The sequence below is a fragment of the Puntigrus tetrazona genome, chromosome 13 (assembly GCF_018831695.1).
Source record: "Puntigrus tetrazona isolate hp1 chromosome 13, ASM1883169v1, whole genome shotgun sequence".
NCBI lineage: Eukaryota > Metazoa > Chordata > Actinopteri > Cypriniformes > Cyprinidae > Puntigrus > Puntigrus tetrazona.
Window position 1 is genome coordinate 23,387,441 of NC_056711.1, and position 26,318 is coordinate 23,413,758.

A 26,318-nucleotide genomic window follows, 5' to 3' on the forward strand; every position below is an offset into this window, starting at 1 on the left:
GTGACTGTGTGTGTGTGTGTGTGTGTGTGTGTGTGTGTGTGAGAGAGAGAGAGAGAGAGAGAGAGAGAGAGAGAGAGAGAGAGCGAGCGCGCGCACTGTGTGTATGTGTGTGTGTGTGTGTGTGAGAGAGAGAGAGAGAGAGAGAGAGAGAGAGAGCGCGCACTGTGTGTATGTGTGTGTGTGTGTGTGTGTGTGTGTTCTGTGGGTTGAGGACAAACCTCAGTTTTTCGTTTTGGCACAGCTCACTAATCACAAACTACTCCTGCAGCAGCGACGTTTTCCCCCCTCCAAAATGTATATCTATATGACTATGTAAACTACAAAATTGAATTTGCTGTGCAAACCCTCGTTACATTTTTTGTAAACCTTTAAGACTGACTTTAAATGATACATAATTTTATCAATCTGCATGATGTTTAATATTGTTTTTGAGTTTTCTCAAATGCATAATATGTTGTATTGCTCCTACTCTAATATTATAATTATGTATAGTGGATCTAAAAATGACAAATTTATTTATATATATATATATATATATATATATATATATATATATATATATATATATATATATATATATATATATATATGATGTTTTATTAACAAGGTTCAGGATCAGATAACCTGTCAATTAGGCACAGGTGTAACTTGTTTATCTAATCATCCTAACTAGCTCAATACCTATATATTTACTGCCTACTTATCCCCCATACTATGACACTTTTCTTTTGTGGCGTCCCTCCTCCAACCCAACTCCTCGCTCGTAATCATTTTCTCATCCCATGCTTGAGATAGGGGGAAGTCTATGGGTTTGGACTATATTCAGGCCTCTGAGCCCTCCCCTGGGACAGCATGCCAAAATATGCTTATTTGCTCATCCAAACTATATGTAAGGGTGAAATATGTAATTTTTTTTTTTTTGTGATTCTGAAATGCGAGGCACATAGACTTAACCATCACTATACATATAGCTATGTTCTTCTATTACTTAAAATCATTTCTATTCATATTTTTTAAGGTGAAGATCCAGTGTTACGTATTTCTAAATCTAATAAAGGCCAACAAAGATAGCAAAATATGAATCAGGCCAGGCTTTTTTTTTTTGTTAGAAAACGTGGTGTATTAATTATCCCATCACCTGTATATTGTCTGCACTTACTACAATCAACACAGTGAGAAATGCAGCGCACTATTTAAACTCGATCAAGAGTCAATATATAGGGTATACATTTAAATGTTATAAACCTGTACTTTTCTTTATGTATCTCTTGAAATTCTGCTACAGAAAGGACATAAAGATGGAATAAATTTTGTCAAAATCATAAAAATAAATATTAATGCTTAATCTTTGTTTACGCTGCAATTGTTTGTCATCTCGAGTCAATAATGCACCTTCACCTTTGATGTTTCAGTTCACTGCTCCAGTATGGCATGCACAAGTTTGCAGCACAGTTCTTTGTAATTATTACAGGAGTTGGGTTTCTTTTCCAGAATCTTTTTTTACCCTGAGGTTTATTCAAAGGATTTCCTGTATCATTTTGACGTCCCATTGACGTCTGTTGGACCCCACACTTTCCAAAACTTAAGAAATATTTCTTCATCTGGTGACTGAGCGTTCAGGTTCTCGAGGGCTTGCATATTGTTTCTTCAACTGGTAAGAACTATGCATTTTCAGACTTTAATTTATTAGACTTGTAGTTGATTTGTTAAAAAAAAAAAAAAAGAGCAAGTTTGAGAAACCATTAAGTGTCTTTGTAATGCGAGTCCTGTTTAAACAACTTAAATTATAGCTTTTAGGATGCTTTCTGGATTGTATGTCAATGTGAACGTTTCTAGAGCAGTTTCTCACACAGAAAAAGTTCATAACATGTCTGCAAGAATTAAAATTCTACTTGATGCTGATCTGCAATGTGATGTTTAAGTTGTTACGGACTGGCCGTCTGTCCAGGGGTGTGTTCCCAAAAACATTATCATCCAACTATATAGTCATTACCCAGATCAATGATTTGGTGTTTCTCGAAACCATAGTTCCAACAAATAATGGCAAACTTGTAGGATTAGAACTTCAGCTCTTGACCTGTGTTTAGAAGTTAGTATATCAAGTGACTTTTACGTAGAACATGCTCTTGGGCACAATAAGCAAATGAACATGCAGTGCATTCTATACCCTCCATTCAGTTTCTTTACTATATATTTTAAGAAATAGCCATTTCTAAAGAATGCACATTAGGTAGTTCAGGGGAATAATAGAGAGACCGTGCAAATCAAAATGTACGTTTAGCAAAATTCCAGTCAACGAAAATAGAAGTAATCCACAGATGCCTTATTTGTTATAGCAGCATCTAAGAAAACTTGTTAAATTAACCACATGTATACAGAGATGTACTGCATATTCATAAAAACAAAATTAACAGCGGATGCTTTATAAAATAATCTGATGTTATTACCAGTGTTTGGGAAAGTTTCTTTAACAAAAACACAAGCACATCTGATCTCACTCCTCTTGTGACGTTGCAAAGGGATCTCAGTATAATTTTACCACACCTTAATATGCAAGTTTCAATATGTTCTCCTACCAATATGTCTCTGTAGGTCGTTTACACAAAGCCCTAAAATATGACCCATCAATATGACCCATACAGTTGCGCCGCCATTACAGTGTTTTGTACTTCCACAAACCACCTACAGGGTCGTTTTTTGTTGGAGGACAGGCTCGTAAGTTTCTACCCAAGTTGCTTTCAAGTGAAAATGGTGTGTCAGTTTAAATGTCACAGCGAAGTTTTAGCAAAACATGCTAATAGAGCCTCAGAGGAGATAAGGGACCAGTGGATTTATTTATTTACTATATTTCTGCTTCCTAATGTAAACTTGCAATTTATTTCCCAGCTGTTTACCTTCATAGACATAATAACTGACTGTTTTTGTAACTCGCGTGCTTTTAATGTAAAGTTAAACTTGTGTGTTATTGAGAACTCTCATACCTTTGACCTTCAGATGTGTGCGCTCATATCCATATCATATTTGAGGTTAAAACTAATATGCTTTAAAATGCATGATAAACATCACAATCGGAATCAGAACAGATGTTTTTAGCAGGTACGAGCTGTAATGGCGCAGATGTATTCTGGGAAGGGGGCGGAGAGTAGCAGCTCATTTGCATTTAAAGAGACAGGCATGAAAACCAGCCTTTTTCTCCATCCACTCAAAATATGCATTTTCAAAATGATATAATTAATGATCTTTGGGGCTTTTTGAGCCGAAATGTCAAAGACACATTGCCGAGACACCAAAAACCTATATTAAATATTGTAAAAAGGGGTAAAATATCTCCTTTAACATTTTTGAACTTTTTTGTAGAAAGTAATGCATTACATTACTTTTGCATCACACAGATATTTTGTTGTAAATTTAAAAGTAATGCGTTACAAATTGTTGAATAAAGTCATTGTTTTTATTTTCTTGAAAAGTATACTTTTCTGGACCTTGATCTTGCTGTCTTTGGGAGGGTCAGAGAGCTCTCAGAATTCATCAGAAATATCTTAATTAGTGTTTTGAAGATGAACATATGTCTAATGGATTTGTAACGACATGAGAGTGAGTAACTGATGTTAGAATTTTCAATTTTGGAACAGTAGTCCTGCATATTGTTGAACCAACATGGTTCAAATGATGATCATGCCACAAAGTTCCAACTTTTTAGTAAAACAGTTAGTTAGCTAGTTTTAGCTAGTTAGATTAGCTATTAGGCTATAATTTCTCTGCAGATGCATCGTACCGCACTGGCTGAGAAGTGTAATGTCATTGTACAGGAAACGCACCCTATGCTGTTTTCCTTGCCTTTGGACCAAGACACTGAATAGTTTCAACATCCCTGCAACCCTACATAGACTCAATAAATTTTGGAAAATTAATGCATGGGTGATTATATATTGCACTGTATTCATGACAGGACACTTCAGATGTCACCATAAGATGATAGAGTCAAATCATCATTGTATGATAATCCTAATGAGTTTCGTCTATGACATCACGAGGGAACATAGTTAATTTAAACTTACATAAAATGGGTCTTTCAAACCAGAGATCCTGTGTCTGTTTGATTTGACATACGGCAGCTCTCTAGTTCACCACTTCATCGCTTTTACCACGCAACCGCACTGTAAATAGCTGTGTATACCCTGGCAGAGCGAATTACAGGGTAATAACCGTATGAAGAAACCTGCCCTGTAACACAGTAAGACGCCACATCAGAGGAGACCAACAGTGACGTGGGTGGGGAGCTCAGGGCTGATGAATGCTGATCCATTAAGAAAATGTAAAGCAGAAATGTCAGTCGGGACTTTGTGGACAAGACATAAAAAGAGTCATTTTACAGCTACCTCTTTTCCCCATTCCAACCACCCTGTGTTTAGAGCCTGGAGGCAGAGGAAACATTCACAGGCCAGACTGCGGTTATTATGTCATGCGGCTTTTAGGGATTTCCTAAGCTCTGTATGTTCAAGTGGTATTACTCTTAAAATCAGCGAGCTTAGAGGTGCTGGAAATGAAGATTTGTATGTCACATAGTTTTATTGGGATCCTACAACTAAATAATTTTTGTCTAAAATATTGAATTAGAAAAAAAGGGGTTTTGGTATATTTTGCAGGCAGAAAAATTCTGATAACAGGCCTAAAGGATTATTTGAGAAATGGACAATTATGTATGTTGTATAGGTCGCGTGCTTGTATGCCATATTGAAATGTGAATTAGGTAACTAGTGAACAGCATTGTAAAAAGTAATTTCCAAAAAAAAAAAAATGCAATTAAAAAAATATATGTAAACAACATATTTATGATATACATATCAGACCTGACTTCATGATAATGCTCACAAATTAACAATACCATGTGAAGATTCTTCACAGATTTTTATCTGCTGGAAAAAAAAACACCCTAAATATACATCCTTTTTACATTCTACAGTATTTGTGTATATTAAAGCACTTTAATACAGGCTATGTTCAAAATTGAATATTACCATACTATTTGTGCAGTATATAAACTTGGGGTATGGGAATGGAGTTAAAATAAAATTTAGAAATATAATTTTTTTCTCATTAGTAGCAAATGAAGCTTTTCGGGTGATTTGAATTCGAACTTTGAAATTTAAACCCAATATTAAGAAACACAATTAATGGAAACATTTTCTGATCTTCAAAGAATGTAATAATCATTTGTCTTCATTAAAATATATTAGACAGTCCATTTTGCGTGTAGTAGTCATAATACACTATCATGCAAACACTGCAAGTTACTTCTTGATTGTAATTCATTTAAAGAACAGCATCATAAAATTCTACAGAGGGCTATCAGAGAAGGACAGTAATTTGGTCAAAACATTTCTATCATGTTTTTAATTGTATTTTCTCACTCTCACCCTGCCAAGTCCTTTACAGCATGGTTTCTGAATTAGCAAACACGATGTAGAATTGCTATTTAAAATCAAGGTTTCAGGATGTAGAATTAAAATGAAAAGAAACTAAATTATAAATTATGCATTGTGTTGTGTTTGAGGGATGTCATTACATTGATAATGACACATTCTAATTTACCTAAACAAATTTTACGATATTCCAACTTTAATGATGTAATTACAAAACATTTAAAGACTTATTGCTTGATATTAAATAATGAATGTGACCTATACAATAATGAGTTAATATGTTTATTAAATGAGTCATAATTGCGTTTCTTTAAAGTTCAATAGAGTTATTTCCCTTTCCTCCTAAACTAATTCAGATTCCAATTAAACATACAGAACTGTAACCTCCCCTTAAAGAGTTTTTTTTTTTACCTGATTAAAGCCATAAAAATAGTTTTGAAGTCATAAATAATGTATTTAGGTTGATTCAGTGATGTTTTTTTTTATGTTTTCAGATTTAGATTTTTCCATTTTTGTAGGTTACTTTTCTCAAACGCACATTTAAATGCAGAATTTTGCCCAAGCCCTATATTTACAGATACAACCACATGCACATGTACTTAAAAGCCACAAACACAACACGTATGATTTTCAACTCCTCCTCTACGTATTGCTTTGCAAGGTTGCAGGCTTCTGCTGCAATCTTTAAACACACACATGCACACACACGCACACTCTCTCTTTCTTTAAACGTCTGCTGTGACAATCCACAGGACAGCCGGGGCATTGACGTCAGAGACAGGCCTATGAAATAAATGGGTCCCTGGAGGCTTGAGGGAACTTATACTCATCTTCACAGCTAGTAACTATTTCAACAACGATGATAAGAGGCAAGCATTTAGCCCCTATTTACTCAGCGCCTGAAAAGAAAACCCTCAGAATTCATCCAGACTACAAAGACATGCATGACAGTGCTTTCATACACACGCTGTTTGTGGTTTTTCATATTATTTATGTTCTAGTTTCATCTGATCGTGACTGTAATTTTTCCCTGGACCGTTTAGTTCTTTTAAATGAGCTCCACATTGCTGCCTGTGTCGTCCCTGAGTTATCCTTGCAGCAGAAGAAAAGCTATGCTAGATAACCCGAAAACACAGGTAAAACACAATTTTTTTTAACTGCGTATAGCTCGTACTGTATGCAATTCTGAAGCCGTTGAATCTCAGCAATCATTGGTTAAATGAGATTCACTGACGTACGGTGATGCATATTGAGATTAGAGTGACGTTAGGGCAGCGTTATAGTGTTGCGTGAGCAGTGCCGTAAAGAGAATATGAGCGGAAGGTGCCACAGTAGCAGAGCACAGGGGGAGATGCCACATTCATCTCTGTCGGCCTACCATCATAAACTGATCATGGACAGAACCAACTCAGCATTTGCAATGAAATCTTCCATTTCTGAACAAAGAATACTTACATTACAAATATTTGTCACAATCAATATGATTATTTTTTTCTTGTAACTGGGATTTTTGTGTGGGGGGGTGGGAGTTTGCTAGCATCCGCCTAGCAACCGCAAAGAATACCCTAGCAACTGTAGTGAATTTTAGAAACACTGACACTGTGAAAGTTTGCCACAATTATACTGTTTATGAATTAAATTAAATCAACACTGAGATGAAAAAGATCACTATTGTTCTCTCTAGAGCTGTTTACATGCAGAAATGTATATACTGTGCAAAATTATATGCATTCTGTAGTAACACATTGCATATTCTTAATAACGGTAAACTACAAGCAACTAAATATCCCATATGTACATTGTTGTTTAATATTACTCAGTAACAAAAAAGTTCATTTTTTTGTATTTATTCAAGAAATAATAACAGTTAAGGGAGACAAGAATAAGACCCCAGAAGCCATTTCTGTAGGGTGGTCAAATATTTAAATGATTGTTGTAAGGTCTGAAAGTGCTGTTAGGTTGAGCTGAAGGCTGCAGAAAGCACATGAATCAAAACACTATCTAAACAAGTAAAAAAAAAACGAAAGGGAGGTTGTTTATCTGTATCAGAGCTCTATCCAATGCAGCAGCCATGTCCAGCACCAGATACTGTATCTGCCCCACCACCTTCTGTTCCCCATGTCAATAAACTGCCAGGAATTATTTGATGAAATATTTGATGAAACGTAGATACACAGTTGCAGTCAACACTCCCAGTCACGGCGGTGCCCAAAGAATTGGGATTCTCAGAATTGGGAATTGGGATTCTCAGAGGAATCGGCCATTGAGAATCAGTTCTGGAAACCAGGTCCGGGTGAGCCAATAGGGCGCCACTAACAGAACCTGCTCCTTGTCCTCTCTGACCTTGCACAGTATTTGTGCCAGAAGGCTTACAGGAGAAAATGCATATTGCGCAGACTCTGCTGCAATCTTGCCATGCATCCATGCAGAGTATTCCCTCAGTCTAGGAGTAAAACAACTGGCAGTGAAAGGTTTCTGGAGAGGCAATCTGGTGTACCTGAGCAGTTTTGAAATGCTCTTAAATCAGCTGTACAGTCTGGGGATGGAGTCTCCATTCACCAAGGAGTGCAGCTCATCGGCTGCCTGGTTACACATGTCAGGAATGTGAATGGCACAAAGGGTTGATGTACGCAACGGTCACTGTGTTGTCTGTTGTAGCTATGATGTTTTGTTTGAGTGTCTGATTCGACTGCTTCTGTCTGCTGCTAGCTGAAAGACTAAAGCTAAACTTTGCTTGTCTCTTTATCACTCTCTGTTGTTTAAAGTTATCAAATGTTACTTAATTCCCTCCATATTTCTGATATTATCTATCAATCTAAAAGCTGTGCAACGAACCTGATAAAAGTGCTCTAATAATTGGCTATACTATTGTACAAAATGTGAAAATAGAGATACCAGCCACCATAGTCCAATGTTTACCAGGAGCCAGAGTGCCTGACATCTTGGCAAATTGAAAGTGCTGTCTAACACTAAATGTAAATTCAGTAAGATTGTTATTCAAATTTGACTTCGCCAGTTGGAGATCACCAAATATTATTAAAGACGTGTATGAAGTCGCAAGTGCGATGTCAGACACCGTAATATGCTTACCGGGGTGACGAGATACACAGTAGACTGTTGTCACTCAATGGCTGGATGTCTAAGTTGTGCCCGCATAATAACGTAAATTTCATAGACAATTAGACAAGTTTTTAGGGCAGATCTGACCTGTTAAAAAGAGACGGTCTTCATTCCTTCTGGGGTGGTGCCACTTTTCTCTCTAGAAATATGGCACATATCTCGTACTTGACTAACTGGGGCCCAGGTCAGGAAGTAGAACAACTGTCTGCTCAACCACCTCACTTCACAGAAGACGTCACAGAACACTGAAACTCTTTCACTTCAGACTACAGAGACTGTGTCTGTTCCTCGAACTAGAAAATATAGAAAATGTCCAAAACAAATTAAAAGCAACAACTTAACTGATGAGAAATAAAAACTGTTTATAACACAAAAAAGCTAATTAAAAAACTTGGCTTACTGAATATCAGGTCTCTTTCTTCTAAAAGCACTTTATATAAATGATTTGATCAATGATCATAACCTAGATTTACTTTGTTTGACAGAAACCTGGCTAAAACATTACTTTAAATGAGTCTACTAAACTATGTACTATCTCTTTTCTAACACTTTAGATACAGCTCTTTTACACTTAAGAATGATGAAAGAGAACAATTAGACATTTAGACATTACATTTACATTTAGTCATTTAGCAGACGCTTTTATCCAAAGCGACGTACAAATGAGGTAGGCAATAGAAGCAATTAATGTCAACAAAAGGGCAGTAGTGCATAAGTGCTCTGAGTGGGGTCTTGGCTTACCTATCGCAGACACAAGGCTTTTTTTTTTAATATAACAACAAAAGAATAGGAAAGAGCAGGAGAAGAAGACAGTGCTATCGATGTTGGGTCAAGTGTAGACGAAAAAAATGAGTTTTGAGTTTATTTTTGAAGATTGCTAGTGACGGGCAGATCGTTCCACCAGCGGGAAACAGACCAGGTGAAGGTGCGCAAGAGTGATTTTGTACCTTTTTGTGATGGCACTGCAAGACGCCTTTTGTTTGCAGAGCGTAGGCACCTGGAGGGAGCGTTTACCACTGCGTGGTAAAATAAATACACTCGCACCCTAAAGAGAGCAGCCCAGAAAATGAAGCGCAGCTGGAGGAAAATAAAACTAGAGTTCCCTTTCAGTCGGTCACTGCGAGTCACGTCGGATGACCGACGAATTGGGATCTCGCTTCGAGAGACCAATCTACTTCGAGTGTATCTAAACGAGGTTCCTGAGGTTTGCGTTCGAAGGTCGAGCATGTGAGTACAAAGTCCTTCCCTTCGGGCTCTCCCTGTCACCACGTGTCTTCACAAAAGTCGCGGAGGCTGCCCTTGCTCCACTGAGAGAGCAAGGCGTTCGCATTTTCAACCAACTGGACGACTGGCTCATTCTAGCTCAGTCCCGGGCTCAGTTGTGCAAACACAGGGATCTGGTGCTATGGCACCTCAGCCAGTTGGGGTTTTGGGTCAACCAGGAGAAGAGCAAACTCTGTCCAACACAGAGGATCTCTTTTCTTGGGATGGAGCTGGATTTGATCGATCAGACGGCACGCCTCACAGAGGAGCATGCCATTTTGGTGTTGAACTGCTTGAATGTGTGGGAATACTCCATATGAGACCGCTTCAACATTGGCTACACGATCGAGTCCTGAGGTGGGCGTGACAACGTGACACTCACCGGGTTCAAATAACACCGGCCTGCCGCCAAACCTTCACCCTGTGGTCAGACCTCTCGTTCCTTTGGGCCGGAGTGCCCCTGGAGGAGGTCTCCAGGTATGCCTCCACCACCGGCTGGGGGGCCACGTACAACGGGCATGCAGTGTCAGGGGTTTGGACGGGCCATCAACTGCAATGGCACATCAACTGCCTAGAGTTGTTGGCAGTACATCTTGCCCTAGGCCGTCTCAAGAAGCCAGCATGTACTAGTCCGCATGGACAACATACCGACTGTTGCGTACATCAACCAACAAGGTGGTCTACACTCCCGTTGTATGTTGCAACTAGCCCGCCACCTCCTCCTCCTATGGAGTCAGAAGTTTCTGAGGTCGCTTCACGCCATTCACATTCCAGGACTGTGCAACCAGGCAGCCGACGAGCTGTCGTGAGCTACACTACCTGGAGAATGGAGACTCCATCCCCAGACGGTTCAGCTGATTGGGAACGTTTCGGAGCCACTCAGGTAGACCTGTTTGCCTCTCCAGAGACTTCCCATTGCCCACTGGCACACTGCTGGCCACGGGGCCTTCGCAAGTATGTATTTCCCCCAGTGTGCCTTCTTGCACAGACACTGTGCAAGGTCAGGGAGGACGAGGAGCAGGTCTTGCTAGTAGCACCCTACTGGCCCATGAAGACTTGGTTCCCAGAACTTGTGCTCCTCGCAACAGCCCTCCTTGGCCGATTCCTCTGAGGAAGGTTCTTCTGACTCAGAGACAGGGCACCCTTTGGCACCCGTGTCCAGACCTCTGGAAACTCCATGTCTGGTCCCTGGATGGGACGCAGAGGCTCTAGGTGACCTACCTCAAGGGGTAGTTGACACCATTTCTTCGGCTAGAGCGCCGTCCACGAGACAGGCCTATGCCTTGAAGTGGAGCCTGTTCGTCGAGTGGTGTTCTTCTCAAGGTGAAGACCCCCGGAATTGCCCTGTCAGAGTCGTGCTTACCTTCTTGCAGCAAGGGTTGGAGCGAAGGCTGTCTCCCTCCACCCTTAAAGTATACGTGGCTGCGATCACTGCAAATCATGACCCCATAAATGGGAGGTCTGTGGGTAAGCATGACCTGATCATCAGGTTCCTGAGGGGGACCAGGAGGATGAATCTTCCACGGCCACCTACAGTACCCTTTTGGGACCTGTCTGTAGTGCTGACAGCACTGCAGTAGGCTCCATTTGAACCTTTGCCAGCAGTTGGGCTAAAGTTCTTATCTATGAAGACGTTGCTCCTGCTCGCATTGGCCTCCATCAAGAGGTGTGCAGGCTTTTTCGGTCGACGATTCGTGCCTACAGTTTGGGCCTGCGGATTTACAGGTAACACTGAGGCCATGGCCCGGCTACGTGCCCAAGGTTCCCACTACCCCCTGGAGGAGGCAAACCCAGCCCTGACATTGCTTGTCCTGTCCGAGCACTAAGATGCTACGTTGACAGGACACAAAGCTTCAGGACCTCAGACCAGCTCTTGTTTGTCACGGAGGCCGGCAGAAGGGGAGTGCCGTCTCCAAGCAGAGGATGGCTCACTGGATAGTGGACGCCATTACCCTGGCCTACCAAGCACAGGGTATGCCCTGCCCCTTCAGGTTGCGGGCACTCTCAACAAGAAGTGTCGCATCGTCCTGGGAGTTAGCTCGTGGCGCCTCACTGACAGATATTTGTAGAGCTGCGGGCTGGGCGACCCCTAACACGTTTGCTAGATTCTATAGCCTACGTGTGGGACCGATATCCTCCTGTGTTCTCACCTCAAACGGGTAGAAGCACTGAGAGGCCCAGTTTCGGGTCGGCTTGTTAACTGCTTGAGAGCGTCCATACAGTAGACCCTGTCGAGCTCCTCCATTCCCGGCAGCTAGATGTTGTGGAGCGTCTGGCGCCAGGCTCTCTTGATGAATCCGTGAGAACCGGTGAGGGCTGGGAGCCATGTAAAGTACCCCAAGAGGACTTTATGTGTGTATTTCCACGGCATAGCCTTAGAGCCCTGTGTTTCCCCGGCAGACCTTCTGCCCATCTAAGAGGGTTCAATCACCTCCAATTTTCCATATGCAAACTGAAATACTTGAAAAATTTGTCTTCAGATATTTCTTGGCTCATTCTTGACATTTTAATTTATGTTTATGTCTTGTTCAGATGTGGCTGGGTTTCAGTCTTTCTTACCTTGTCTTTGCTTTCTTGCCATGTCTCTGAGATCTAAACACCTTGTACTTCTTGACACTAATAATTATGCACACCTTGATATAGGGTATTGATCTCCTTGGGCCACACCCTCCCTCGACACACACACACTATAAGTCCTTTGCACAATCTGACATGTATACATTTAAAACTGAACTGGAAACGAAGTGTTGGTTGTCTGGCCAAAGGACTTGCCCCAACAGAACCTGGTTTATCCCAAGGATGTTTTTTTCCTCCATTCTGTCATGGGGTTTTGGTTCCTTGATGCTGTCATTGTCATGAACTGAGCCTCTGTTACTCTCTCTGATGGCCACCAGAGGGAGCCTTCCCCCTGAGTACTAACTATCCGAACTACATTTCCCATATGCCCTCACCCTAGTCTGATTACCTGCCCAGGTGTACCTCGTTAGACCGGCTATTTAAGCTGGGCGCAAGCACTCAGTCTTTGTGAAGTCTTATCTTTGCCCCGGCTGATAATTCTGAGCATCTGCCCTTTTACTGATTCCCTTTGTTTACCTTGGACTGTCTACCAATTCTTTGATTGCTTGCTGCCTGCCTACAGACGTCTTGCATGGACTCTTTGACTCTGATGATCGCCGCTGTCTCAACATCTGCCTGGTACCATTTATGACTCTGCCTCATTTATCCCTGACGCTGTTGATTGGCTTGTAAGACCATTCTTAATAAAGAGCTCACAAATGGATCTAAATGCCTCCGACCCATCGTTACAGATGCATCTGGCTTGCTTATTGGGGACATTTAATTTCTAGCAATTATCATCGATTTGAATACAGAGACTGTCTGTGCATTCAATAAGAAATTATGTGTTTAATCCTGTCATTATACATTACTACTCTCCAAATTTGATACTGTTTAGTGCTTTGACACAATCTGTATTGTTAAAAGTGCTACATAAATTTTAAAAAAGTGATTGTCCATGTGGAGACTGGGGGTTTGGACGGGTCCCGACCTGTACTGGCACATCAACTACCGAGAGATGCTAGCAGTACGACTTGCCCTGGGCCATCTCAAGGAACATTTTTGTGGCAAGCACATGTTGGTCCACACCACAGCATGCAGGGAGACCTGTTCTAGGGGCACTCCTGCCCAGAGATGTCTGACAACAGGGAGTAGGTTTGGCGGCAGGCCGATGTAATGTGGACCCGGTGAGTGCCACATTGCCATGCCCACCTCGTGACTCTGCTGTGGAGCCAGTGTTGAAGCGGTCTCATATGGAACAGCCCGAATGGCGTAACCATTGCTGCAAAGTTGCTCCTGGACCTCCGTGGTGGACATTACATGACCCAGAGACCGCGCAGCTTGTAGCATGAAGTCCGTCGCGGTGTGTAATTCTCTAAAAAGTTCCAGGTCATAACCACTCTCATGTAGGTCCTTCAGGTCCTTCTTGGCCTGATGGACCTGCAACAATGTCATAGCATTGAAACTGCATACAAGCGCAACCCGGATTAACCACTTTGAAACTGCTTCCTTAAGACAAGCAATGCAGCAATGAGAAATACAGTAGACTACAATAGGTAAATTACACTATCAAACCATCCAATGCATCCTGCCAATTTAATTTTTTTCTATGTTATTTTCAAAAAAACATTTTCTTATAAATAAAATATATATACAGGAATGGGCAAACAAATGAACAGTCTCACATTAAAAGTTGCACTTGGTGTAAATTATTGTATTTTTAAGTGCCATCAGTATAAATCAGACTGTAGGTTGTAACTAAAATGTACAATTACAATATTTATTGTCTATGATAATATCGTAAATTTTAATAATGTGCAAACTGACATTACATTAATGACATGAATCATGTACATTGTTGGTTCCAGCTTCAGAGCCCGTGCAGCAGGGCAATTGGGTGACCGTGAGGCGGGCTAGTCGCGGGTCAAAACACGCTCATCCGTTCGATCAGAACATCAAACAGGTTCTCCCCACTCAGTAGCGCACCCACTGAGAAACCTGATCAAAGTGCTCTAGTAATTGGCGATTCTATTATGCGGGCGTGAAAATAGAGACACCAGCCACCATAGTCCAATGCTTACCGGGAGCCAGAGCGTCTGACATCTTGTCAAATTTAAAAGTGCTGGCTAATGCTAAACGTAAATTTCGTAAGATTGTTATTCACGCCGGCGCTAATGATGTTCGACTTCGCCAGTCGGAGATCACTAAAAATAATATTAAAGAGGTGTGTGAATTTGCAAGCACGATGTCGGACAATGTAATCTGCTCTGGTCCCTCCCCTGCTTACCGGGGTGATGAGATTCACAGCAGATTGCTGGGTCTCAATGGCTGGATGTCTAAGTGGTGCCTGCAGAACAACATAGGCTTTATAGACAATTGGATGAGTTTCTGGGGCAGACCTGACCTGTTGAAAAGAGATGGTCTTCACCCCTCTTGGGGTGGTGCCGCTCTTCTATCTAGAAATATGGCATATAGTCTTATAGCTCCAACATGACCAACTAGTGCCCAGGTCAGGAAGCAGACAGACCGGCTAAACCGACCGTCTGCTAGCTGCCTCCTCACGTCACAGAAGGCAGTTAATTCTCAGCACATAGAGACTCTTTCACCTAGATATCACACTATAGAGACTGTGTCTGTTCCCGAATTAGAATATGCAGAGAACGTCCAAACCTAATCAAAAGCAATAATTTAATTAATGTCCAACAAATTAAAACTACCTATAATTCAAATAAACAAACGATAAAACTTGGCTCGCTAAATATTAGATCACTTTCACAAAAGCACTTTATGTATATGATTTGATCAATGATCAGAAGCTAGATTTGCTTTGTTTGACAGAAACCTGGCTAAAACCAGATGAATATATTACTCTAAATGAATCTACCCCCAAAATTATTTCTATAAAAATGAGCCACGTTTAAAAGGTAGAGGGGAGGTGTTGCTACAATTTATAACAATATTCTTAGTACTTCTCAGAGGGCAGGCTTTAAATATAACTCATTTGAAGTTTTGGTGCTGCATATAACATTATCTACAGAATCATGTGCTAGTGATAAATCTTCTGTCATGTTTGTACTGGCTACTGTATACAGGCCACCAGGACACAGCACAGATTTCATTAAAGAATTTGCTGATTTTCTAACTGAGTTAGTACTGGCCGCAGATAAAGTCTTAATTGTTGGCGATTTTAATATCCATGTTGATAATGAAAAGACTCATTAGGATCAGCTTTCTTAGACATTTTAAACTCCATTGGGGTTAGACAACACGTCTCTGGACCTACTCATTGTCAAAATCATACTCTAGATCTAATACTGTCACATGGAATAGATGTTAAAATGGTTGAAGTACTGCAGCAAAGTGATGACATTTCAGATCACTATCTAGTCTTGTGTGAACTCTGTATAGTTAAACCTGTAAACTCTGCACCTTATTACAAGTATGGTAGAACCATCACTTCCACCACAAAAGAAAGCTTTCTAAATAACCTTCCTGACTTATCTCAATTCCTTAGTTCATCCAATACGATGCAAAAACTTGATGATGTAACAGAAACTATGCACTCTCTTTTTCTAGCACTTTAGATACAGTTGCTCCTTTGCACTTAAAAAAAGATAAAAGAAAACAATCTGACTCCATGGTATAATGACAACACACGCACCTAAAGAGAGCAGCCCGGAAAATGGAGCGCAGGTGGAGAAAAACCAAATTAGAAGTATTTCGTATTGCCTGGCGGGAGAGTATGCTGTCATACAGAAAAGCATTAAAAATAGCAAGATCTGATTATTTTTCATCCCTTTAGAAGAAAACAAACACAACCCCGGTATTTATTCAGTACAGTGACTAAATTAACAAAAATAAAGCATCAGCAGGTGCTAATATGCCCCAAGAGTATAGCTGCAATGAGTTCATGAATTTCTTTACTTCTAAGATTGATACCATCAGAGATAAAATTGTAACTATGCAGCCGTCAACTACACAGTTTCACATCAGATAATGAGCTTTAGATCCCCTAAGGAAAAATTACACTCTTTCTCTATTATAGGAGAAGAAGACTTGTACAAACTTGTTAAATCATCTAAACCAGCAACATGTATGTTAGACCCTATTCCATCTAAACTATTAAAAGATCTGCTTCCAGAAGTCATAGATCCTATTTTGAACATTATTAATTCATCATTGTCATTAGGATATGTTCCCAAAACCTTTAAACTGGCTGTAGTTAAACCTCTCATTAAGAAACCACATCTTGATCCCAAAGACTTAGTAAATTACAGACCAATCTCTAATCTCCCTTTTCTGTCAAAGATACTAGAAAAGGTAGTATCCTCACAACTGTATTCCTTTTTAGAAAAAAATGGTGTCTGTGAGGATTTCCAATCAGGTTTTAGACCGTACCATAGTACTGAGACTGCTCTCATTAGAGTTACTAATGACCTGCTTCTATCATCTGATCGTGGTTTTATCTCGTTATTAGTGCTATTAGATCTTAGCGCGGCATTCGATACTATCGATCACAACATTCTCTTGGATAGACTAGAAAACTATGTTGGCATTAGAGGAAGCGCCTTAGCATGGTTTACATCATATCTATCTGACCGCTATCAGTTTGTGGCATTAAATGAGGAGGTATCATATCGATCAAAAGTGAAATATGGAGTTCCTCAAGGCTCAGTGCTAGGACCGTTACTTTTCAACCTTTACATGTTACCTCTGGGAGATATTATCAGGAGTCATGGTGTTAGCTTTCACTGCTATGCTGATGATACTCAGCTCTATATTTCAGCGCAGCCTGGTGATACACACCAAATTGAGAATCTAACAGAATGCATAGTCGATATAAAAAGCTGGATGATGAGTAACTTCTTAATGTTAAATTCTGAAAAAACAGAGGTGCTAATAATTGGACCTAAAAACCCCACATATAATAATCTAGAACACAGCCTATCACTTGATGGCTGCTCTGTTAATTCTTCATCATCAGTTGGAACCTAGGTGTGCTGTTTGACCGCAATCTTTCCTTTGAAAATCATGTTTCTAGCATCTGTAAAACTGCGTTTTCCATCTTAAAAAATATATATCTAAATTACGACCTATGCTTTCAACCTCTAATGCAGAAATATTAATTCATGCGTTTATGACCTCAAGGTTAGATTATTGCAATGCTTTATTGGGTGGTTGTTCTGCACGCTTAATAAACAAACTTCAGCTAGTCCAAAACGCAGCAGCCAGAGTCCTTACTAGAACTAGGAAGTATGATCACATTAGCCCAGTTCTGTCAACACTGCACTGGCTCCTATCAAACATCGAATAGATTTTAAAATCCTATTAATTACCTATAAAGCCCTGAATGGTTTAGCTCCTCAATACTTGAGCGAGCTCTTATCACATTATAGTCCTGCACGTCCGCTGCGTTCTCAAAACTCTGGCCATTTGATAATACCTAGAATATCAAAATCAACTGCGGCTGGCAGATCATTTTCCTATCTAGCACCTAAACTCTGGAACAATCTCCTAACTCTGTTCGGGAAGCAGACACACTCTGCCAGTTTAAATCTAGATTAAAGACACATCTTTTAACTTAGCCTACACATAACACACCAACACACCTTTTATTATTCAAATCCGTTAAAGGATTTTAGGCTGCATTACTTAGATTTGCTGGAACCGGGAACACTACTCCTAAAATACGATGTACTTTGTGACATCGTAAAAGAATGGCATCTACGCTAATATTAGTCCTGTTTCTTTCTCAATCTGTTTTCACAGTTTGTATCCAGACTAGATGGTGGATCAGCACCCAGAGATTATGTTCATCAGAGACCAGAAAACCTAGATGCGCCCGTCGACAGATCACCAGATCCTGAAGCACACACGCACACACTAAGTCATTTACACTATCTGACACAGCTGCGTTTAAAATTGAACTGGAGGTTAAGTGCTGGGCGTCCGGTCAGAGGAGAACTGACCCCAACTGAGTCTGGTTTCTCCCAAGTTTTTTTTTTCTCCATTCTATATGCATGGGGTTTTGTTTCCTTGCCGCTGTCGCCTCTGGCTTGCTTGGTTGGGGACACTTAACTTCTAGTGACTATCGTTGAATTGACTACAGAGACCGTCTCTGCATTTAATAAGAAATTGGTCACTCTCGTCACTATATATCCCTGTCATTATACTGTACAGTGCTTTGATGCAACCTGTGTTGTTAAAAGCGCTATATAAATAAAAATGATTGATTGATTGATTGATTACTGAGTATGTCACTCACTTTGCAAAAACCAAACAAAAATACACCTTGACAGACATTTATTACATGATGTAGTCTATTCTCTGCTGTTAGAATGGCAATGAAAATAGTATCAAACAACAAATTTTCTAACTAATAGTGTGTGTGACTCATTAACCTATTCAAAAAGTAGCTTGCTTCTTTTCCATTTTGAACAAATAATTTGAGTGAATGATACAATCAATCAGACAAAGGCAAAGTTCTTGTTTTAAAGTATAATTTTTAATAATTTCATATTTCGGTATTCACTATTTTATTTTTATAAAAATCTTTTTTTTTTGTTATTCTTATTACTTTCTTTTTAAAATATAATGATTTATGTACTGCATTCATGCCATCTCTGAACTGAAATACACTGTGTAAAAACACCCAAATTCCTCCCCAGGTGCAGCTTCTGCATTGCAAAGTTGCTTTTTTTGATACTGGTTTCATTTGATTGGTCATAGTCCTACAGTGTCTTATTTTTCTAACTGATTAAGGTAAGATTTTGAAGTAAAATATGCACTTGATCTTTTAAGACAAAACTGACCTTATGAAGGTAAAATGCCCCAGGAAATTAATTTTAATTGATTTAACTAGCCACCTCACTGAAAACTAAGTACATAAGGGAGGCAGCTGCCCATGACAGGCCTAAATTAATTAAGGTATTATCACAAAAACACTTGTCATGAAAAATGTCATGTAATTTATGGATAGCATCCGAAAAAATATTGCAATATTATAACAATACTATAATGTTACCACTCAAAGAATATGTTAGTCAGCTTGACAAAAGCTTTTTTACAGTATACGCTTTGTCATGTCTATCTTAAAATCTCCAACTCTCTGTTGTTGCTTTTCATCTTTGCCCAATGAAAATAAGAAAGGGCTTTGTGGCACATTGGCTTCATTAGGCAAGTCGAGTCTGAGAATCAGAGACAAAGGACAGAGGAGGGGGGGGCCTTGCCTCTCCCATTTTAAAGAGCTTCTGTGCTTTTCCACACAGACTCCAGAAATATTGTATCAGAGGTCTGGAGGTCTTGGAGTTCACCTCAGCAACAAGAATTTCGTCACCACCTTGTTTAACTGAGACCCGTAACGGCTCAACGTCAGACGATCCTTATAATCAATCAGCACAAGACACCTCACACCGTTTTCCCTAAACATTCCCTGTCTACGTCACTGTAACACACTCTGAGGACAATACGGTGAATGACACACACACATATGCTCCCGCATGTGACATCCATTGAGACCAGTGACCTGGAATTTCAGAGAGGCCGTTCTGAACCTGAATCATTGCCCTCATTAACTACAAGAGCTGATTACGCTGATAAATATGACCCACGTCACCATCTCCTGGGCTCTCGTGAAGAGGGAGAAACACAAATGATGAAAAAATAAAACAAGCACCGAATTTAGGCACTATATATTCCACACTGTGGTCGGCTGACGTCAGTGAGGGATGGCTAAAAGGGCTCACTGTGCTGTAACATCAAAGCTCGCACAATTACTGCTCCACACATTTTCTTTCTTCACACTTCTTCTTAAGCGTGTGTGACATTAAACCAAGCACACATACACACGTAACACACCCCTGTTCTCTGAAACGCACGCATTATGCGCTTTTCACGTCTTCTTTCCAACCCTCTGTAGAATTCATTAACACAGCCCGTACAATAGTTTTGGATCATACAACAATTACAGAACCATACAGTCAGGTTATTTCATTTGTTGTTCTTTTTTGAACATCCTTTAATGCAATTAATACAAAAACACACAGCTGCCACTACTGATATAAAAACATGATAGACCTATATAAAGAGCAGTCGAAAAGTCTGAGACAATACAAAAATGCTTTAAATTCACATTTTCTTATAGAATATTATTACATATTGTATGATATGTATATACACCCCCACACACTAAACCATTATTTATGCCTTTTAGCACTTAAGTATAAGGACCAATTCTTACTATTATTTAGCTGCTTATTAGCATCCCTATTATTACCATATTGGTTTATTAGTACTTATAAAGTACAGTCCTGTTCACCATTATTTGCATAACCTGTGCAATATCTTCAGGAATAAATGAAAATGTACCAAAATCATACCATCAGGATTTTTTTTTATTGGAGATCCAAAGTAATTAAAGCAATTAAACTTTTTTTTTTTTAACTTTCATGGAGTAATTTCAAAATATAAACAGGAAAAAAACAGCATGTGCAGCAGTAAAGGCATTCCTTAATATTTAGTTGTACACCCTTTCGCAGCAATTACAGCCTCCAAACATTTCTTGTAGCCATATATAAGCTTCTTGCATTCGTCTTCTGTTATTTTCTATCTCTCTTCCTTTGCAATTTGTTCAAGCTCTTGAATGTTTGCAGGGTTCTTTTAACCAATGGCAGTTTGAAGCCCACCCCGAAAAATTTGAGCCGGCCATTTTAAATCAGTACATTTTTTTCCTTTTCAACCATTCCTGCATGCTTTCTCTGATTTCGTGATTTCTGTGATACAGTCAAGGCCTCCAGCACCAGACGCAGCAAAGTAGCCCTACGGACATTATGGATCATCATGCTTAACTGTTGGTAAGGTGTTCTTTTCCTTATAAGCTTCATTGCGTTGTCTGTAAACAAACTGTCGGTGCACATTGCCAAAAAGCTCTATTTCTGTTTTATAGGTACACAGAACATTTTCACAGAAGCATTGTGCCTTGTCCAGGTACTCTTTGTCAAAGACAGCCGTTCTTTTTTATTTCTTTTCTTCAGCAATAATGTTTTCCTTGGCCATTGCACATGAAGCCCTGTCATTGTTGTTTATCAGCTTTTCTTTATCAAATATAAGTGCACTGTTTCATTAGATTTTTTTTCAGGAGATATTCCACATCCTCTATATAATCATCAATGGTGCCAATAAGGGTGAGCAGGACTACATATTCTTCATGACTGCATTTAACATTAAACTTAACTACTGTATTAACTATTAACAAGCTGTTTTCTACATTAGAAACATCATCCAGAATGAACAGAACTTAACCATGAACAGAACCATTTTTTAAACGCTTGTTTTGAATGACGTTAGAGCTTCAGCAATACTAGTTTCACAAAAATAAAATCAGTTTAAATCACATAAGTAGCAGTTTTGCAGATAGTTTCACTGAGTGGCCCTTAAGTACCAGTTTTAGTGTTTACTGATTACCTACATTTAATGACTATATGTAAAAAAAAACAAAAAACATAATTTTTTACCTTGAAAAAAGGTTTTAAGTACAAAATATATCATTTTTTAACCCCTTTGCATTTATTTTTAGAATTTTAATATATTTCTGAAATCAAACTCAAATACAAATAGTGTCATATACAGCTCAAGTCAGTTCATTAACTGTAAAATTCATTCATTGTGCATACACACTATACGCAGTGTATTTTTTTTACTTATACGAATCCTATACGAGTCCTATGACAAACTCCACCGTGAAACAGAGAAAAGAGCTAGTGGAAAAAAAGCCAAAGTTTCAGAAATTGTACATTATTTTGCGTTTCTGTCTAAAAAGAGCGACGTATGAAACATCAATTCAAAAGAGCTGTTTTCTATTCTGACATGATCAAACACAACTCCTACGGTCCAAGCTGGATTTCCAGCATCATTACTCCAGTCCACAGTATCACACCATTCTTCAGAAATCATACTAATATGCCGATTTGCTGCTCAAGAAATATGTCTGTTATCAATGCAGTTGTGTTGTTTCGCAGATCTGTGCTGTTTTCAGGACTATTTCTTTTTAATAGTGCTATGTCTTTACTGCCACTTTTAATATGTGTGTGTATGTGCATCCACAAGGCTTTAAATTATAAATCTGAAAAACGGCATGTTCACCACGAATCTTCAAGAGGATGAGTCTCAGACTGTCAGCAGCACTCAGCACTGTACGTCCTGCACAGAAGCATCCGTTTCAACCCCCACCTACGTCTGCAGCCCTGTTTCACACACGACTGATGTCATATGGCCTGTCAGGGGCCTTTCTGTCCGCTACAGGATATTTTGTGTCGAAGCGTCTTATGGCCCGCCGTATCTTTCTAATGCTGGCTCACAAACCCCTGGAAAGTACATGCCATTCTCGTAGAAGGGTGCCGTGTTCTGTGCTTAACACAAACTTGGGTTACAGGACGATCTCAGAGTAGTGTGCATTTATTCTGCAGCAGTAAATAGCCTCTGTCTAAGCTGAATTCCTCGTGAAATTAGGCCAGCACAATAATTGCAATGAAAATACCCAGAGATAATGACTGTCCTGTTAATGCCATTAGGTGTTTCCTCAAAGATGGGAACTTTTATATTCCATGGGATCATCTTGGAAACTTTTAACTTCGCCTTCAGCGTTTATTTTTGCAACTTTTAAAATCTTCTTTTTAGACAGAGCTTTTAAGATTTTACCAGAGACCCAGATATTTAATCTTAAAATACGAAGGACCCATTTTTTCAATTGCATTGTGAAAGCTATGGAAATTTGTGAAATGTGAAAGGATTTGTTGTGTACTCATGGTTTTAATGCATGACCATTTTTTTGTTATGTTCTGCTAAACGTGGGCTATTTGGCTTTTCACTATATATTGTTTCAAACTAGCTGATAGAATACATCCACATGCATTTTATTTTATTGTCCTAACCTATTTACCTTACCTATTTGCTTTTGAACATTTTAATACCATACATATTTTTTAAGGTTTCCTCAATAAGAGTGGAGTTGCCAAAAAAAGCTCCCCTTCAATAACACCAAACTTTAGTTTTATTCTCATCTATATTTGTATACCTCTGGTATATGCTCGTATATCATTTGCCTGATTTTACTTTAATCCTAAAACATGTGTATTTGCTGATTACCACTGACTACAATATGTCAACAAAATAAAAGGAAAATTTCTTATCTGCAAATGTTTAGAGCCCATTCGATAATTTCTCGTTTGTGCATTTAAACATAACATTTTAGAAAAATTGTCTGATTGATTGATTGTTAATTCATAATTGCAATCAAATACAGATTACTCTTAAACTTCAGTACTGTGGCACAGGTTTGTGGCTTTTGTATAATAAATTGCTTGTGAACTTTCTGTTTTGTAATTTAATTTTGATAATGTGCTAAATATTTAAAAAAAAAGTAAATTCAGTCAACTATGTATTTTTTGAAGGAAGAATAGGAAAATATGTAGATAATAATTGATAATTTAACAATAAAACATGAAAATCATTTGGATTAATCTGTAAAAACATGTTGCATTTAATGATCAAAATCAGTTATAATAAACAGACATTCTGAAGCTGCAAGAAGTTTTAAATTATGAATCTAATAACAGTACAACTGTGCAAAAAATGAGATTCTGAACTGACAGGATGGAAATGAATAAATTGGATATTATTTTAGGCTTCACTCAATGCAACCCATATACTGTCATACATGTACATATTAATATTTTAAAATAATATTCATGATAAAATAGAAAATAATAACAGAAATGCACATTATAGCAGTGTTTACCCCTACATACCCATCAGCAAAGCTCAAATATGACATGCAGTGTTTCACAGATATTGTACCGGATATAATTTCATTTTATTACTAATATTATTTAGTTAATCAGCTACATATATTCTTCCACTTCCTATATAAAGCCATTTCAAGCTATAAATATCTGCTGTTGTACTGTTGTAAAGAAAAGAGAAGTGATTGCACAAGTCTACACTGAATTTTAAGTCTATGCCTCATCACCAAACCTCACTTCTTTTTTTGCATTCTATTTCAAACCAGTAAAGATACAGGAAACAATTGAAAATTGAAACAAATACAGAAACATGTTTGCCAATGAAACGATAAAGCAGATTGGGGGCTGAATAAAAATGGTAAAGTGATAAAGGTAACGTTACAGTCTCACACACACACACACGCATATGCTTTATGGTTTTTATACTGTACAGACTGTATTTTCTTTATCTTGACTTACCCACAAAACATTCCGCTATTTCTATTTATAATATTTCTTAGGCCTATATAATCGCATATTCATTTTAGTGTGCTTTATACATAAATGTTTTAATCATTTACGATTTGTAGTCTACATACACTGAAAAAAATGCTTTTCAAGACTACATTTTTTTCATTGTTCCCAGCCGAAATATCGAAAAATTGTTAAATCAAAAAGAAAAAACGATTGTCTTGTTTGACTTAAAAAGTCAAAATTAAGGGAGTTTTTACTAAAAACAAATAAAATAAACTGACAATAGGGTAAGCAAAATAGTCTTGTTTTCTGTTTTTAAATATGATTATTTTGCTTAACACACAGGGAAATAATTTTGCTTGATCTAAGCAAAAAGTCCCTTTTTTAATTAATAATATTTAGGTATTTTGCCTGGTAACAAGACTAAAAATCTAGTATTGAAAGCATTTTTTGCAGTGTAACATCATCATATAACATGGAATGTTACATTCATAATTTTTCTTTTTCTTTCTTTCTTTATTTCATTGTTATGTCATACTACTAGTCTTCTATATTTTGTCTATATTTCTATAGTTTGTGTGTATTAAGTGTGATTCCTGGTACAGTGATTAACTGAGATGAGACGCAAAGCTTTACCGCCATCTAGTGGTTATAAGTATTAACTACCATTTATTTTTATTCATCATTTCTTTATTTTCATGCCAACACTAGATAATATCTTTTATATATAACATAAAACATTGGCTTATGTTATAAAGTAGTATGCGTTGTGTTAGTTTCTCATTTAGCTAGCCTACCTTTCATTCTTTTCCATATCAGTGCAGGTTTAATGCACAACTGAAGTGTTTGACGGTGAGACTTTTTTGTTTAATGGTTTTCTGCAGTTAAGAATAAAAAACAGCTGGATTTTTAGCATCGCCACTCAAGTCTTCAGTGTCACATGATCCTTCAGAAATCATCCTAATATGCTGATAGGCTTATTGTCAAAAGGCTGTATAGTGGTTCAGTGTTGTTTCCCAAAAAGACCCTGTTGAAGTTGTTCTGTGTGGAGTTTGCTTGTTCTCCCAGCGTCTGTGTGGGTTTCCTTTGGGTGATCAAGCCAAAAACATTTTGAGACAGTAAACTAGCCGTAGGTGTGAATGTGAATGTGAATGGGAAGGTTGGGAAACAGCCTACCCCAGAAAAATCACTTCCATGAAACACAGCCTCTTATATACGGCATGAAATGGCCACGATATTAAAAAAAATTCTGATATGACTGGTATAGGTAATGGCTGTGTAGATTCATCAAAATACTGGAAAAGAAAAAAGTATCAAGGATTCCACAAAAATATTAAGTGGCAAAAATAAGTTTAATATTATCAATGAAAACCATTTGTAATAAATGAGCACCACATCAGCATTTTTAAACAAGTTCTGAAGGACCGTGCAACACAGAAAACTAAAGTAATTATGCTAAAAATTTCAGATGTGCATCACAGGAACGCTGATGAAAATGATAAAACCTCACAATATTACAGTTTTAACTGTATTTTTGACCAGATAAATGCAACTTCAACGAACAAAATCTGAATTATCCCATCTTTCGACCATACACATAATAATCCGTTTTATTTTTAATGCCACCATAATCTATAAATGAAGATTTTTATTTCCAAAAACAGATAACTGTTCTACTTTAAAATGTTTTATGTTTTTTTTTTTG

At 38.4% G+C, this 26,318-nt stretch overlaps 1 protein-coding gene and 1 long non-coding RNA gene across 6 annotated transcripts in view; one reads left to right on the forward strand and one right to left on the reverse strand.

Moving 5' to 3' along the window:
* pde10a (phosphodiesterase 10A) overlaps positions 1-26,318 on the reverse strand; it is an 84,032-nt gene that overhangs the window by 54,621 nt on the left and 3,093 nt on the right. The gene's annotated exons all lie outside the window — the stretch shown is intronic.
* Positions 21,024-23,553, forward strand: LOC122356590. The gene is made up of 4 exons (XR_006252353.1): positions 21,024-21,214; positions 21,307-21,347; positions 21,499-21,544; positions 22,467-23,553. It is a non-coding gene; the product is annotated as an uncharacterized LOC122356590 (long non-coding RNA).